At 34.6% G+C, this 18,148-nt stretch overlaps 2 protein-coding genes across 4 annotated transcripts in view; one reads left to right on the top strand and one right to left on the bottom strand.

Moving 5' to 3' along the window:
* Kank (KN motif and ankyrin repeat domain-containing protein 2 kank) overlaps positions 1-9,926 on the bottom strand; it is a 32,335-nt gene extending 22,409 nt beyond the window's left edge. For both annotated transcript variants that reach the window (XM_089862440.1, XM_089862441.1), the window contains exon 1: positions 9,624-9,926. The gene's annotated coding sequence lies outside the window, so the exon portion shown is untranslated. The remainder of the gene's footprint in view (positions 1-9,623) is intronic.
* The window catches only part of Pka-C1 (Protein kinase, cAMP-dependent, catalytic subunit 1), a 128,258-nt gene that overhangs the window by 16,781 nt on the left and 93,329 nt on the right, over positions 1-18,148 (top strand). The window contains exon 1 of one of the 2 annotated variants that reach the window (XM_089862468.1): positions 11,283-11,300. The exons of the other annotated variant lie outside the window; for it this stretch is intronic. The gene's annotated coding sequence lies outside the window, so the exon portion shown is untranslated. Of the gene's footprint in view, positions 1-11,282; positions 11,301-18,148 lie in introns of those variants that run through there. 2 annotated transcript variants of the gene reach the window in all.

Here is an 18,148-nt window from a genome sequence, read left to right as displayed (position 1 = left end):
TGTCAAGAACTATATTTTGAAGTAGTAGCGTTACTATTTTCTGTAGTAGTGATTGGGAAATGTCACGTGCTATGACGACTCGGCGGATGGATTCAATGGAAAAGGCAATGCACTGATAACGCTACGGAATTCACGCATGCCCAGTAAATAAGCTTGATATAGGCCCCGCCCCTACGAAACAAATTCTGCATCCCTTAAAGTTTAATTTTGTTTGTGGTTTAACTTATATATTATTGTTTAAGGGTGAGATTAATTAAATGTAGTAATTATTTTGGTTTAATTCAAATTACTGGATAGTTAAACCGTTGCGCGTATAGAGGTTGTTTAGTGCAAGGTTATGTTGAATTATATCTAGTATTTTAAGCACCGGAACAAACTAAGTGTGTAGTTAACTTGATATAAGTTTATACACCAACATTTGTTTAATACGACCAAGTCGTTTCAAGTGTTTGTGTAAGGAACACGTCGCTATTATATTGTTAAGAGAGCGTTGAAAACTGACATGAATGGGCTTCTGTCTGTGTCTGTTTTTATTCTCATTTCAGTTATGCAACGCGGTTCAAGCCTAAACACAATTGAAACCCATATTTTAGGTGTATTGCAAACTTGGCTTGGGACCGACTAAATATATTTCAGTGTCTATTGTCTCTATCATCGTTATAAACCTTATATGGAAGGTATATTTGGTTTCACTGACCAGTGACTTGGTATTTAAAGAGCTTAAAAAATAAAGAGAATGATCGAGTTTAAAGACCCCCGCGCGATGTGGAGATTGCGCGAGAAATGCATTTTTTTTTAAAAACCCGGGGGTCGAACATTTGCTTATTTTTACCCTGAATCATTCTTTACTATATAGCCTCAAATGTCTATTAAAATAATAATAAAAATACAATTGTTCGACCCCTCTTTGGAAATAGAATAACCCCCCCCCCCCCAACATACCGCGCGAGCTTGGTTTCTTATCCTGTACCGAAATCTTTTTTTTTTTTTTTTTTTTGTTATGGGATCAAATCCCCTCGTGCTTCGGCATCTCGTGCTTCATTTTCCCGCCATAATCTCGTATCTTTCTCAAGAACCATAACGTTCATTAATAATTTCATAAGCAGAACCATAGAGCAACTCAATTTCGTCGACGGGAAAACCCATCACGCACAGGGAAAAATTGTATCATTACTAACAAACTGTTTGTGCACAAGACAGTAAAAACACTACACTACTACAGTGTACGGTTTCTCAGTTCAAGCGTGCTATATTTTATCCAATAATGCGGCTATTTTGAAACCCAATATCTTCATTACTCCTTTAATCTATAAAGTATTTACAATTCTAATAGCTCATGCACTCAACCAATTCACAAATTGATTAGGAATAACACGAAAACCCTTTCAAAAATTAATCTACCTATTCAATCAATACGCGTGGGTTTTTTTCTAGCTAAACACTGACAATATTGGTTTCGTAACGACTCAAAATACATGCACTGTAAAACGATCTCGGATTACCTTGGATGGCTATATCATATCGGTTCAAATACCGTGCTGTTCAATACGTAAAAAATATGGCAGAGGCGTTTATGGCATGCATGTGACGTGGTTAATTTTTATACACCACGCCAGAAGTATACGGTGTTACGCTACTTACAATTTCACCAAGAGCTTCCCATAAGTAAAACGTTCCAACGTTGTACAACTCGCATCGAAACAACTTTGACGTCACTTCAGTTAAGCTGATGTCGCCCACGCTTAAGTTTTTATTGTGGGCGACAACAAGGGTGTATAGGAAGGGAAATTAAAATTTACCAGGACCCCTACAATAATTTTATAAATGCTTAAATGTTTAAGTACAATAACCAAGCACTGTGTTGTCACAGTAAAAGGTCAATACGTTATGACCCGAAAGAATTATAAAGTCTGGGATATAAACTGACAATTTGCAGAATTAGGGGTTACCGAAGAGCAATTACTTGCGGTACTTGCAGTTGAAATACTGTCGAATAAATATTGATGAATTGGGTCGAACTGTCGTGGCCGAAATTGAATCGAATTGAATTCCAACGACAAGCTATTTTTCCTATAAGAGATTCAAATATTTGACTGGACTAATTGAAGACGGTAACCTAACCTAACCTAACACACCTTGAGTACAATACAATGGGGGTCAAGTTGCCTTCTCTCTTAGCAGAAGGTCCTACAAATATCTCGCGCAATTTAGTAGCGCATCTTAACTTCAACATATGAACATCTGTTAACTCCTAAATTCCAATTCGGCCTCTTTAAATTCTGTCATGCACTTGTAGCAACTAATATTTAATTCTTTAAGACCATTAATTACCCTTATAAAAAAATCTTAGCCTGGTACTCATTAGTACATCTGTTCTCACATAATCCCTCCCCTCCCCCCTCTCCCCAATAAAAAATAAGTCCTTGGAGAAGCCAAATGAAATTAGAGATTTTCTTCATGCCTCGTGACATATTCAGTTGTTAAGGGTGTTTCTTGAATTCAAAAGACATATCTCGTATAGTTGGGTGTAAATGGCTTATAGAATAGTTTCGCAACCTTTTATATATTAATTAAACGCTTGAATAGTCGCACTTTATAATAATAATATAAGATTAGGTTTAATATTTTGGTCACGAATCGAAAAGTACAAGGATGTACATGTTCCACAGGTTCATAAGTTATTTTCCATAAGTTTGTCATGGGTGACTGAGAGCTTGTCATAGATTCTCGTAAAGCGACGTCAGGTGAGCTGGTGCTGTCAAAGGCTTAGTAATGCGAACTAAATAGGAGAAGATGGAAGTCCTGCAAAATTAATTAACCAACCGAGTGTAGTGCTTCAATTCTCGCTTGTCGTTCTAGCTCGAGCTGTAAGTCTCTCGGTAGCATTACGAAGTAAAGGTAGTGTCATACTTATGGAAGGAACATATCTTATAAACTTATGATGTACGTATAACAGTAGTGGTTTTAAAAAAGAATTACTTAAATTCGAGCTCACGTGCAATTAAAAACTTGGGAGCTAATTACAACTAAAAAAATGTTGAAAGTTATTTCTTTTATAAAATGGTTCTCCCTAATTTTCATAATTAGAGTGAGCCCCATTTACATCACGTTTCCATTGTTAAAAAAACGAAAATATCGTAGAAAAAATTACTCTAAATTAAATACGCTGCCCTTTAAATGAAGCATTAACATAAGCTGATTAATTTATGGGTGGAATTTTTTTTCGGTTTTTTTCTGGGATAGAATATTTTAACGCAAAAAAATTACCCATCTCTGGCAGGATGTGCGTTTGAGGTCAAGAGCGAAGGTAATACCTCTTACTTTCCCTCTAAGTAAGCAAAGAATGAGTTAATAGGCCAATTTTAGGCTAAAATGTATAGGTTTCGCTGGAAGGGGTGTTACCCACTACCCAGGTCTTGGATAACAAATGAAACCAAGACTGCAGTGCCAAGAAAATCTTTTCCCTTTTAAGCAATGACCCACCTGCGACTAAAATATCATTTGTCAAAATGATAGGGCCAAATTCTTATTCTGAACTCGCTCGTTTTTAATCACAGGGCCTAGCTCGGTTTTAAAGAGAAGGCGAATGGCGTGTTTCAAACTTAAATTCACCCTAAATTATAATTAAATATCACCATCTGCAGAATAAATCATGAATTAAGTATAAAACAGTTTAATATAAGTACTGGTAAGTTTAATTTAGGCTTAGAATGAATTTAAAATACCCAATACATCTTTTGCACAAAGATTGGAAGCCACGGATTAAACAAGAACCGAGGATTAGCTTTAATTTTGTTGACTATAATGTAGACTAAGGCTTAAGTTCTCTTAAATACAATTTTTCAGACCAAGGCTTAGTTTCCTTTTGTTGACTATTAGATAGTCCAGGGATAGATGTAGGAATGGAGAACAGGGTCCGGACCCCCTTCCACGGGACGGAGGGGTATGAAAGAAGAGGTTGGTCATAGCGATTAGCGACAGAGGTAAAAAGGAATTACGTATTTTTCGCCGTCCCCGTCAGCGACGTCATCAAAACGTAGTTTAAGTGAGCCAATTAGGTGGTAATTTAAACTTTTCGTTACGTGTTGGAGGGAGGGGCTCTATACTGGGTAGTCTATGAGTCGGACTGAAGTAAATAAGAACCGTTCTCCATTCCTACTTCTAAAATTAAATCAATCCCTGGATAGACTAAGGCTTAAGTTCTCTTAAAGTGTTAGTGACATAATTTTCGTCATCCTCAAACTTAAAATGCGAAAAAAATCCTTGAAAAATCTAGTTTATTATGATATGTTTACTTTTTTATTTGGTTTCGTAGCAATTTATTAAATTGCAATCAAAGTTTTGTGTTTGGAAAAGGCCTAGTTGAGATTTTCTTTCGTTTGATGACGTAGTAAGGAGAAATTTTCACTCTAGATGTCGCTCACGTGACGCGCCTGTTAGTGTCGCCGCGCCGCGTTAAGCCTAATTTATTCAGATTCGCGCGCGAGCCGCATTAGTAGACTCGGGAGTCTCGCGCTTGGCTTTTCCGCGAGATGCCGTGAGTGACGTATCAAGGAGAAAACCCCGCCAAAAATCTTCTCCGCAAATTTGCCTTTGTCCCCCAAATTTCAAGTTTTCAAGGTGTTTTTTCTGTGTTTTCCCTCATAATTAAATATTATTCAAGCATATTTTTGGAATCAGAAGAGTTTAAACTCTCAAAAAAGTAAGGTTTTCTTTAGATTTGAGATAATTTTTAAATCACGTCGCTATTCCTTTAAATACGATTTTGTAGACCTAGGCTTAACGTCTTAACTATGTCTATTAGGGAATGGGAAGTTATTTAGGCTTGACAAATGGATGGCGTATTGCCAGTCTCACTTAATAGTTTCAGATTAGAGGAAAGGGGGGAGGTGTTATCATCATTTCAGATGAGAAAAATGAATGAATGACACTGACACTTCTTGGGTGCCATTATTTAAAAGCGACCTCGTAAATTATCCCCAAAGAGAGCAAGGGGGAAGCCTTAAATAGAAGCAGCAGGTGGTAGTCGTCCCATCCTTTATGTCAAGTCAGTCAGTGTAGTCTAAGAAAGACTTAATAAGCATCGACGTTTTATTCGTCCCACGTGTTTTGACATTACCATGATCCAACTCCCTGTACAGAGTCACGCGAATCTGTACACAGATGTTGTCGGCTTTCTTCAGAAGAACGAGAACCCTTTACCTTTCTTAGGGTTACCGAATTTAATTGCACTAATTACTACCAAAAGGAGAGCTAATTACTCAGTTTAACATAAATTCAATGACTTCTGAACTCTGTCAAAGAAGTTCTGGTATCAAGGTGATTCTAAGTATAGGTTTGGATAAAAAATATGGTTGTATGAATTTGGCTTCAGGCTGTTTTTCGGTCTCTATGTCGAATAGATGGACGGATTTTTCGGGTTTTGTAATTTGATACGGTTTTTATTATATACATCTTGTATTTTTCATTATCTGTTGTTTTTAATGGCTTAATCATTAAATTTAACTCGAGTAATTCGAGTTTAGAATATCACTCGGTTTATTTATATTTTTGAACAGTCTTTGAAATGATAATACACTATTTATTTCAAGTTACAATCTTCTGTATCAAACCATAATTTTAAATCTTAACTTTCGTTAAATATTGACTTTGGAAATTACGGTGGTTATTTTTTTATGTTCTTTAATTATTAGTTTTGGTTAGGTTTTCTTATTCTTTTAATTGGCAATTTAAAATTTTGGTTTTATTTTTAAACTAATTACGAATCTCTCAAGATCTTATGATGCATTCTGTGATCGTTTAATGGCAGTTTGTATCCTTAATATTATGTTATATCCTATGGAACTTTAGTACTGACTGCTATAGGGGTATTTCGCGACCGTGAATTCAGTTTAGTCTTGGTACAAAATGTAATTAGTTGATTTAACTACCGTGTAGATTTTAACATGTAGGTATTGTATGGGAAAACGAGGCCAGTTTTTAAGTAAAGGTTCCAGTATTAATTAATGCGTGAAAAATAACTATCAGAAATCCAATTCAACGGATAAGAAAGATTTATCGAGATGTTTGCTTGCTAGGACGTTTCGGTTGTAGGGTTAAGAAAATATCTTCATTTTTTTCTCGTTTTTTATCGATTAATGCGACGATATGCGCTGGGCGTCCTCGAAAAATTTTAAAACTCGATTTTGCACGCATTCTTGCCGTAGTTTTTTAAACCTCCTTCTCAAATGTGAATTAGGGAAACGTTGTAAACGTTACGAGAAGCGTGTATAGTGTATTTAAACTCGCTGTAGAGATGTTGTAGTAGAAATAAGGCATGCCTTCAAAATTTACTTAGTAACGCGTGAAATTTGAGGAATATTTGTTTACTGTTATGTGTTTTTGCTAAGCCTAGTTCTGAGGTAATTTAGGGGTTAGAGGGGATGTACAATGCGTTATATGGATGCTGGGAAAACATGTGTTGCCAGTCATTTGCGACGTGTCCAATTCAAAATGATATCTACAACAACATAATGAAAAGCTTGTAGAATTCTGCGTTCGATTCAGAAATTAACATTAAATTTCAAATCTCCTACCAGGAGATGCTCTAATAACAATTTACTGGAGTGACATCTGTCCCTGAAGCGCATGCGTAGTTAAAGTTAAGAAACGGTGTAGAGTTAATTATTCTAGCCCTTTTAGTGTACACAATCTATAGATGTTAGTTTTTACCTACGTCATAAAGCTGATAATTTAGAGTAAACACGTTATTACGAACATTCCAGTCTTGTTTTTCTTTGACTTCGAAATATGAAAGGGGGAATTTGTTAAAAAAGAACTTCGTCGAAAGGGCAGTAAGGGAGACAGCGTGAAGCGGGCCAAATTTTATTGCGAACCATAAAAGGTTGGTGCAAGTTATAGTAGTGCCGCTGCTAAGACGGACAGCCCTTAAGGCACCACCATTGGCGTAGGTCTTTCTATCTCTTTCTTTATAATTTCTTTCTTTATTCCGAAGTTCACCCAAACGAGAGATAGAAAACGATATAACGTGAACTCCCCAATGCCCCAAATATTTTTCATTCATAGAATTTGTTGGGCGAAGATAAAAAATGCGAATAAAAAGTTGTATTTTATTTTAAATGAAATATCTACTATATTAGAAAGTTTCCTAGAGCGCTCTGTTAAATTTAAAATCCAGTATATTTACTATTGGACTCTGTCAATAATCTTTTTAGAAAGAGGGTGTAATACGGGTCTTGGGGCATCATCTCTTTGAGATGTTACTCTCTTTTTAAGGTGTTTCGAATTTAGGGATTCCATGGGAAAGAAACAATTTGGTAAATGTGTTTGTAAAATGCAGGTGTTCCAAAACCCCGTTCTTTATTCGATGGTTTCGTGAAATATTAAATCGCACGATTTGTTATACGAAACGTTTAAAATTGCGAAATTTTCTATTTATCGATTAGATATATATATGCATAAATTAACGTATTCTAACCTTTTAACCCCCTTAATGAATTAGCAGCGGTATACAAAGGACAATATTGAATTAGACTTAGGTATTTTGAGGACTTTTAAAAGTTAGGCTTAGCTATTTAAAGGACGTTGAAAAGTTCGGCTTAGCTATTTTGAGGACTTTCAAAAGTTAGGCTTAGCTATTTTAAGGACTTTGAATAGTTAGGCTTAACAATAATCTCGTTCTGGGGGTTTTTATTTTTCCTTCAACTAACAAACATATCTTATTTAATATTCAAAACGTAGCCGATATGTTTTACAAATGAGTATCCAGCTGGGAGAACGGCTCACAGCTCGCTCTACTTTGCGTACACTACACTTCTTTTAATGTGTTAAGCAACTACCACCGTATTTCCTGTTAGGCTTAACAGCTTTCTTTCCTCTAAAATTATAGTTGGCGCGAAATTTCCATTTTTTTTTCGAATGAAAGGAATATCTTCTATATACTCATTGCCACTTTTAATTGCCCGGAAATTTGGAGGAATTTAAATATTTGACTTTAACGAAAGTTAGTTATAGGGAAACTGTTATTTTCGAGATCTTATGGTCTGTCTGTTTGATCAATCAAAATATGCCGCCAAAGTTGATTTTTTTTCTCTAGAAACTGTAATACACGCGGAAAGTCTACAATTTTCACTGGGCCCCCTGATCTCTTCTATGTCTAGCTTCAAAAGTTCCAGCCTCGCAATTCTGAGCAATATTTTCGGGCGAATTATAGAATATAATACTACAAAAGTTCATACATAAAACAGAAAGTGTACTTCATTGAAGCTTGCTCGCCCCCATCTAGCACGAGAGACCCTCCTTTGCATCTCAGAATAGTGTCGACCCCCCACTGCGTATCATTACCTTCACGATATTAGCACTGGGAACAGGCGTGAGTAGCCGTTCGCCTCCATAGATAACCTTTCACCTCACAAATGGCTATTTTCTGATTCGTTACTTCATGTTGATATGAAGGTCGATTTCTTCTCATTTTACACGGTGTCTATCTATGAACTTTTGATAATACTAAAATACCCGTGTCGATAGTGGCTTACAACCTAGAGGAAACTAAGGCGCTTTAATACACAATGCCAAACCTCATTGGAATGGAAATAGTTCTTCCAAATTGCTATTGAAACTTTAGGGAGTATAGATACCAACATCGCTTTAGAGAAGAACATAGGATATGTGAGGGTGTTTCCGCCTTTAACAGTAATGTCAAATGACATGCGTATAATCTATATTATCTTGGTCGTATCAGTTTGCCCCTCTGCGCGAGGCACGGGCAGAAAATAGCATCTTCCGAACATCTCTGTACATCTCTAAGATATTTATCTTAGCGTAAAGCTGTCCGGAGATAGTCGGGCAGTTCACCTTGAAATTTCAGCACGTGCGAAACTAGCCTCCCTCTTATCTCGTGTACAGAAAAGGTTAGAGATAGAATTCAGCCTTACTTTGAACACGATGAAGATTTAGTATGGGATGGATGTAGGGGAGAGTTATTAGGGAGTGATCGAAGATGTATATAACCTATCTTTTAAGCAGATGCGTCCATCCGTTTTATGGTTACGTGTAGTTAAGTAAAAGGACTGTGATAATTCGTTAAAAAATCTTGTTTAATAAGTTTTAATAAGGGTTTGATAATTCGTTATCTAATTGTAAATAACTTTAATGACACGTGATCTTTGTCAAAAAATGTTTACATAATTTTCTTGCTCAAGTTTTGCCCATCTTTGGAAATGTGTACCGGATATGTTTCATTACATAATATTACAATCTTGACATAATATAAGTCACTGATAAGATGATGTCGTATTTATTTCATCAGCGTCTTAATTAATTAGTGCATGTTGAAATAGTGTAAAGGTTTTTATACATATTTCGTAATGCAATAGTCAGCGGCGAAGATAAAGATTTCAAAAAATGTTTTCAAATGTTGAAATTTCAAAGATATCTACAATCTTTTCCACAATGTCTATTAATAATATCATTTTAAGAATTAAGTTCGTGATTAAAACAAAATATTAAGAAATATGTTTGACAGTTCATGTTACACCCCCTAAAACGTGGTGCATTCACAAATAAGTTTCAACGTGTCACTTGCACTTTTTCCAAAATTATTTAAATTCAAATTGAAAACTTACCCATAAATAAAAGTGTTTCTTGATTATTTATTTATTTATATATATAATAACTTATTAGTTTATATTAAAATTTAATACATAACCGCGCCTGATTAGTAGTTAATAATAATTAAAAGCTTAAATATACAACATATCTATCTAACTAGCTCTAGCTGCACTGCAGAGGCTGTGATACCGCTTCTCGCGCTCTTTCTGTTGTCCCGCCACTTTTGGACGATGGACTAAAGGAACCCGCGTATATCAAGCTAGAACCTCTAGACCCAACATCCTCATGGCATAGTTTGAAAATCCACTCCCAAATAGAGAAGTTTTACTGTGTCCCCCCATACTTATTTCTTCCATACCGGTTTAGTCCTACATCTCATTTCCCCATCTCTTGGTCGGGATTTTAGATCGAATCCGCGCTGTATGTCGAGACATCTAGGGGGATTTTTGAACCTCAAAATTAATTTGTTTAAGTTTAATTTTGTTTTCAGTAATTACGTTCTTATTTGGGTTTTTCTGTTATCTTAAGGTGGTTTCAGGCCGAGTTCTGAATTGTATTAGAGTACAGTTTAGTTTGTTTTTACGAATGTAGATGGGGCGGTGAACGTTTCTCGAAGTAGTAGGTTGATTGAAGCATGGACTAATAATATACTGTCACCGTCCTGTATTATATTATTTAGTCCATGTTTGAAGGAGGATATATTTTAATTTTTAGTTTCATTGTTTAAAAAATTACAAGAACACGCTGGTGTAATTCATTTAAAGTTTGTAATTAATTAATTTAAAATGGTGTAAGGATCAAATGCAGTCTTAAAAGGGAGGTATCAATCGCGACGTGCTATTTGTATTTTAAGATTGTCACACTGTAAAGAATTTAGAGAAACAAAATAAGATTCAATCTAACATTTTTCTACTAGAAAACATGATCCCTTTGTCTCCTTACGACATAATAAATTCCCAATCTTCGGCTTAACTTTAGTTTAAAGTTCGAGTGACACTTCTGAATATAATACCCATAGAAACCAAATATCTCGGTGAAAAAAAACCAAAAGAAAAATTCCAAATACCAGTACATAAAAATATTTTCACAAAGTATCCTCTGTCTCGAAGCACATATTTTATCAAAATAAAAATATATAAATTGATAAGATTTAATCTCATTGGCTTTTAAATCATCTATCTTAACTCTTACCCAACCAACTTCCATGTAACTGTTTTTTAACAAATATATTTTTTTTTCTCGCTATCTCTGTTAATATTAAAAATATGAAATACGTAAAGTGAAATTTATTCGCCAGTATCACGCGCCGAGTTGAAGATTAGGCTTAGCATTTTTGTTCAGTGTATCATTTTTTCGGTAGGCCTAAAAAGTGGGCCTTGGTTAAATTTGCGCGTTCAGCCGCTCAGCGGACTCGGTATAGCGGTATAAATAATTATAAATTATATTTAAACAGAATATCTTCACCAAACTAAATTATCGTTATTATTATTACGGAAACTCTACCTCTATTTTTTTTTTATTGCGCATTTTTCCGTTAAGGATCCAAGAAAAAAATAATAAATAAATAAAGTTCGCGCCAAAAAATTATATTTTTCTTTCTAAAATCTATCGTTTAAATCGCTATAAATTTTGTTAAAACTCAAAACGTGCTTCTACTATATTCTAGGATATACTTCATTTCTTGTTAAAAAGTAAGATACATTTTCAATTAACTTAACTAGATTTATCTTAGTTCTAATATGAAGTAAATACCTTTAATTAGGAATCGAAATATTTACTTTAAAAGGAAAATCAAGTTATTTTTTGTTATCGATTCTATTACTAATTGTAAGACCAATACAGTCTAGCAAATACAGTCTCCGAATGCATTTTAATATTCAAATTAGTTTGACTTTTAGATTTCATGGGTAATTTGAATATTTGCACCTGCAACCAATCACGTAACGCCGTCGCCCTGCCTTTTTGTTAACTAACGAAATTCACTTGGTACCTGTCGTGATTTTCATCACATCTCGCGAAATTTTAATATTTAATCAAATCTCGTGCTAAAATTTAATCCGACATTTGAGCACCACGTGCCACGAGAATTTTGTTAACAAGAAGGCATAGCGTTACGCGATTGGTCGGAAGTGCTAATTTCAAATAATCTATAAAATCACAAACTAATTTGAATTTTAAAATACATTCAGAGTTATATATATATATATATAATGGATGCTTCACTATGCAGATTGGTTCTTTTTAACCCATGAAAAGTTTAATAATATAAAAAAAAATTAAGTTTATCTTGAGTTACTTAATTTTGGAACTAAAGAAAACTGTACTTCAAAGTGATATATATTATTTTAACGCGTTTTTTTTTTTTTTTTTTTTGCTTATTTGGGGAGTTGTACTTATCGCCAGAAAGGTGGTGCGGCTTTTGAAATTGTCGCTATCTCAGCTTCTTGCTTAACCCTTTTAGTTAGTTTTTTCGCCTTTCGAATTTTTTCGATTTAATTTATGATCTGTCGAGATATTTCTTACTTCGATCACGCCGGTGGTCTATTCGACGCGAAAATTATTTTTCGAAACTATAATTAGAAGCAAAAGTTCATTAGATGAGTTTAGGAATGTAGAGAGAGGGGGGTTGGAAGGGGTAGGGAAAGAACCTGGGTTGGTTTAATCGAATCCATTTTCTCATTAGGCCCATCGGCTAATTTAGCATTCTCATTTGAATACCGATCACGAGCTAAAAGATAAAAAACGTGTTTTAAACAAAAAGGGATAAATGTATCATTATTATTATTTTGTTTTGAAGTATTTTTGAGGATTTAAAATTCGTGTATTTCAAAATTTATAGCATGCAAATTATTTTATATTATCCAATGTTTTTAAAAGAAACATTGTAACTAATTTTAAAAATATTCTGCCAAGTATTTTTTCAATATTAAAGAGAATATTACCTTTAGTGATTTTCTTTACAGATAGTTTACATTCCCTTTAAACAAAGCATTCAATAACCCCATGTCAAAAATTGTCATAAATATGTTTGCATTCTTTTGGCGCAAACAAACATAAATGTAAATAAAAGCATTTTGATATTAAATTTTACTCAAAACAGAAAGTAAGCTAGCTAATAAATATTCAAAGTGGCTCGTGTTTAATTTATGACTGTTTACTAGTTAACTAATTAACTAGCCATGACGTCATTAATTTTTAACCTCTATAATTGAAATATTGGCAATAATCCATATGAAGTTATTTGAAATATCCACAGAAAAATAAACAAACAAGATTATAAATTATTTTTATTAATAAACATAAAAAATGCGCAACCCTTTAATTAAACATAATTAACCGGTACTTTCAAAATAAACGAAAAAAATATTTCAAAAAATTTTTTTATCAGAAGGGGGAAAATACGAAATAATTATTCATAAATCTTTCTGATCAGTCTATAATTAAATGAGTATGCATTAAATCACGGGGACTTTATGAATCTCTCATTAAAAGTGCTGAAAAATGAGTTAAACTAATAATAATCTCGCTGTCCCTATTAGCCTAGCTGCTATTAGCTAATACTTGTTCCTATCCAGCTTAATTTTTCAAAAACCCCTTTACGGAAATTAATTAGGGAAACCGATATGTTACGTGTTGTAAAAATTAAATTTTATCTTGGTTATATTGAACCAGGGATAGATTTAATTTTAGAAGTAGGAATGGAGAACGGTTAGTATTTACTTCAGTCCGACTCATAGACCACCCAGTATAGAGCCCCTCCCTCCAACACGTAACGAAAAGTTTAAATTATCTTATTGGCTCACTTAAACTACGTTTTGATGACGTTGCTGACGGGGACGGCGAAAAATACGTAATTCCTTTGTTACCTCTGTCGCTATGACCCACCTCTTCTTTCATACCCCCCCCCGTCCCGGGGAAGGGGGTCCGGGACTTTAACGCGCGCCCAGATATTACTATGTTCTCCATTCCTACTTCTAAAATTAAATCTATCCCTGATTGAACCATACTCAATACAAACAGAATGTCTTCCAGTATAATTTCTTATATTTTTAAATAATATTTAAATAATCAGAAATAACTCTTTAGTACCTTAATATATTTAAACAGGAATGCATACAACTAATGGGAAACATTGTGCTACATCCATTTTCCCTCCAAGTATCTAGGTTTATTTTATGGGAGGAGTTATAGACTAAATCATTATGTATGACGAATTGTACCTCGAGAATAATCCATTTCGGTTACTGTTGCAACCTCCGTTTGCCTATAGGAACTCGCGTTGCTTTGAACCAATGAAACAAATGACAGAAAGACTCCATCAGAATTATGAGGCCCAAAAAGACCCGGAATACAATTATTCTTATTAGATGTATGCATTCCTGATACCATAACCAAAATATTGAACTTTCCAGCCCCGCGGCTTTGCACTGCGAATCATTAAAATAATGAGTAATAGGGCAAGCGCCCAAGTATGACTTAATTACTTTTAATAAAGTCCCGGGGAACTTAAGCCTTTTCAGTTTGATTTTAAAAAGGAAATCCCGTATATATTAATCGGGTATATCTCCTAATTATTAATTCTCATTGCGATATATCAAACTTCGATCCATCATCGGTATTAACCACATTGGAGTATTATAGCTTATAGCCCCCTCCCCCCGACTTCTTAAGTTACTTGCAATGGATACCAGGACAGATTTAAAGTGATTTTCCACCCCTTCCCCCTTCCTCTCCATCTTTTACCATTAAGTACCCCATGTACAGGGAAGATTCAGGGGGATTTGTAATCTGTTAAGTAATTGGGAAACTGTATTTGATTAATTACTAATTCGGGTTTAAGTATTTTCCGTGCGCTTCTAAATTTGGCCCAGGGTATCTCTGTCTCAAAGTAAGAATCGTATTTCATTTTTTATTTTTTTCGTTTACCAATTTATACCTGTGTCGTAGAAAAGGGAGGGTGAATGGGAAAATTAAGTTATTTTATAATTAAAATTAGTTTATGTTTTTATGAGTAATTTGAAATTTGCGCCTCCCTTCTTGTTTTAACAAAATCCACTTGGGGCGCTCCGTGTCGATAAGAAATCACTTCACCCTCCCTTTAATATAAATACTTCTATCTGTTGCAATTTATATAGGCATATAAATTGAGATATTATTTATATTGGCAATTATTTACATAAGCTCCAAAAACGATTAACCCATATATGCTCTATATGCAAATGATTAACTTCTATGCTTATGCAAATTTATATCTAACACGATTGGGCGGGAGGGTGCATGCTACTTAAGACCCTAAAATGTATACGTTCACTTAATCGTTTCATCTAAACTAAATTCTTTGAGGTCATGATAATATTAAGAAAATAGTTTCATCGGCTTTTGAGACATAATTCGGCTCGGTAAAGTATTTATGGGTCTTGGACATTATTATATATGTTGTTTAGTGCAAATCTGGTAATTGTAATTTGGTTTAATTGCCGCTAAGGGCACTTTCTGTTACTTCTTTGTTTGCATCTGGAATTAGTACCATAAATGAAAAATACCTTAATTCATATAACCTCCGTGATATCAGAAGTAAGATGAGACTAGAAGTACTGAGTTAACCAAATTCTTCGCTTGGCGAAAATGAATATTCTTGATAACACTTCAAGGGTTGGCCCTCTGGTAGCGGTTTCTGAATTTTCCCTTCAAAACGTGAGACGCTCGTTTTCTCTCTAGTGTAGGCGCGATGGAAGCGGCATAAAATCCTCAAATTTGTTCATTAGTGCCAGGATCTACAGTCTACTACCAATGCTAGAGCTCTTTACTTCTAGTCTCATCTTACTTCTGGTGATATGCAGTAATATCTGTTATTTAATTTAAAAAAATTAAAGTTATAACATTTGAATTAATTTTTTTAAGAAAATATTTTTATTAAAGTCTAATAACGAAATTAGGGTGTAAGAAAAAAAAATTAAGAAAAATCTTAACCTTTTTAATGATCGTTAATTTATCCCAGTGAAAAGAAAAAAATTATTCCTCTTTTTAAAAAGATCGTGAAATAGCAATTAACAGTCCCACATGCAAAAGAGAACTTTACTATACCAACCAATTGCTTTTTCTGATAATTTGAGAGAGTTAAAAAATTAAAAAACCTTTCAGGGTCTTTTTGAAAAAGCCGAGGACGATGGCCCCTTCAATCAAGCAATAATTTATATTTTCATTTTTTTTTCTTCATAACTACTTTTCAAAGTCTTAAATCAAAATTACTATATACGACGTAAGGGCAATGAATTTTGAATAATCTGTCGGAAGTCTTCAAGAAACATTACGGAACAAAGTCTAAAAGAAACAGTTATAAGGTGATAAAGGGTTGCTAAGAATTAGAATCGATTATCCAGGACGGAGAGCCGGTTTTTAAATTACAATTTAAGTTGCTTCTAAGCTTCTACTCAAGAGAGTATCGCTGTCTTTTGTCTCAAATGAGCGTAATTAGTTTTACCATCCATAAGTTCATAAGTTATGCTACATAAGTTTGTCACTGGTAACTTAGAAACTGGAGCTTGTCATGAAGTGATTGAGGTAGATCATAGATTCGAGGTAAAGCGACATACGCCTGGTGAGGCGCTGCTGTCAAAGGCTTAGTAATGCAGACTAAATAGGACCTAGATGGAAGTCCTGCAAAATTAACCACCGAGTGTAGGACTTCAATTCTCGCTTGGTCGTTCTGCTAGAACTAGCTCGAGCTGTAAGTCTCTCAGTAGCATTACGAATTATGGGTATTGTCATACTTATGAAAACGTATCTTATAAACTTACGGTTTTACACGTAATATTGGTGTTATTGCCAGTTACCTTCACTGTCCATTCAAAAGAATAGGTTAAGCCTAACTTTAACCATTTAGGCTTAACATTTCAGCACCCCTTTCAAAGATAAGAATTAAAAAAGAAAGAAAAATTAAAAATGGCCCTCGATTCTTTTTACGTAATAAATTTTACGCGTACATATTTTGCCCCCCCCCCCCGAAGAAGTAAAAGTTTCGAGTTAATAATATTTTGAGCGATTATTTAACTAGTTCAATCATATATAGTGGTTATTCAACAAATTATTTAATCTTTAAGCTTCGTTTAAGTCGAGGCGTGAGGCCCCTCTTATTAACGTCGTGCTGTTTAATATACAGCGAGCCAGTTTCAAATTAACTAACTTTACGGGTTTTTTTTCTTTTGCTTCTACTAGATTCGTTAAAGCTACTACAAATTCATAGCCTATGCGTGGTGCGTAAAGGCCCATTCAGACCGTAGACTAAAATCTTACGTTCACTTCCATGTAGTTGCTTCAATTCTCGCTGTGTTAACGGCTAGGTTAAAGCAAGAAGTTTATTAGGGAGAAGGTATAAGATGCCTAAGTATTCGCGCTAGCCATAGTCCCAGTCCTCCTTTCAAAATACTAGGGGGGACGTAAAAGGAGGCCCCCGGGCTATTTCGTCTCTCCTCACTCGGAAAATATGACTGTAATTTTCGTCATTCGCGTCGCACTGACGTGAGTTATCAAGAACCAATGAGATATTTCTCTCGTTGTAATTTAGAGGTGGCGGGGATTAACTCCGGACCTACGTTTGGACTGGAGATAAAGCTGGAAACGTGGCGAATTTATACCTTCTCCCTAATAAACTAGATATCACTTCTTGGTTAAAGATTCGTGAACGGGTTTAGTTGAAAAAATCCAGTTTCGTCCAGATGTCGCCACCTCGTTAACGCCTTTCTTTAGCCATAGCTCACTCGATGATGCCTTAATGACGCGTGATTGACCGTCTGAATGGGTATTTAAGTATAAACATGTATCTAACTTATTATTATTCGACGTAACGAAAATTCGGGCTTTTTATTTTGGAATTATTCTTGAACACGAGTTTTAAGTTTTCGCTATGGCTTTCGTCATTCAGGAACATAGAGTAGCAACCGGTAAAAAAATGGGTTACACAATCAGTTCTTGAAGTGATACACCCAATATTATCGGAGCCACGCCTGGTGTCAATCAATTAAACCACTCCCCAGATACCGGTGGTGGTTCGTGATTACGAAATGTGCTTAACGAAGTTTAGTTTAGAAACCATGTTAAAGCTTTACTACGAGTTTAAAACTAAGGAGAAGAAAGAGTTTCCCAGATGGGTTTTCTAAAGACGTAGTTAATTCATCTAGTTCAGTTTAATTCAGTTCAGCTTGAAAGGATATCCATAGATATGAACTACGATAATGGGCCAATGGCCACTAATAATGATTTATAGTAAAAGTTCTTTCAAATTTACTACTAAAGACACATGATTATATTATTGAAATACTGGAAATAAATAAATAAACTAGAACTACTTCCTGAAATCAATGAATAACCTAGGTTTTCCGGGCATGCGCAGTTTAAATGCCCCCTTATGGCTTTTGAATACCCATTCGTTTTTTTAATATGTCAAATTTGACTTGAATTAAGTAATATCTCAATAGGTAATTGACAAGCTAAAATACCCAGTTGATTGCGAAAAATGTTTTTGCAAAAAGTATATTTTTTC

This window comes from Phalangium opilio, unplaced genomic scaffold (genome assembly GCF_054372755.1).
Source record: "Phalangium opilio isolate 3A_F unplaced genomic scaffold, DU_Popi_V2 ptg000540l_1, whole genome shotgun sequence".
In the NCBI taxonomy this organism is placed as follows: domain Eukaryota; kingdom Metazoa; phylum Arthropoda; class Arachnida; order Opiliones; family Phalangiidae; genus Phalangium; species Phalangium opilio.
This window is presented reverse-complemented; position numbering and strand designations above follow the sequence as displayed.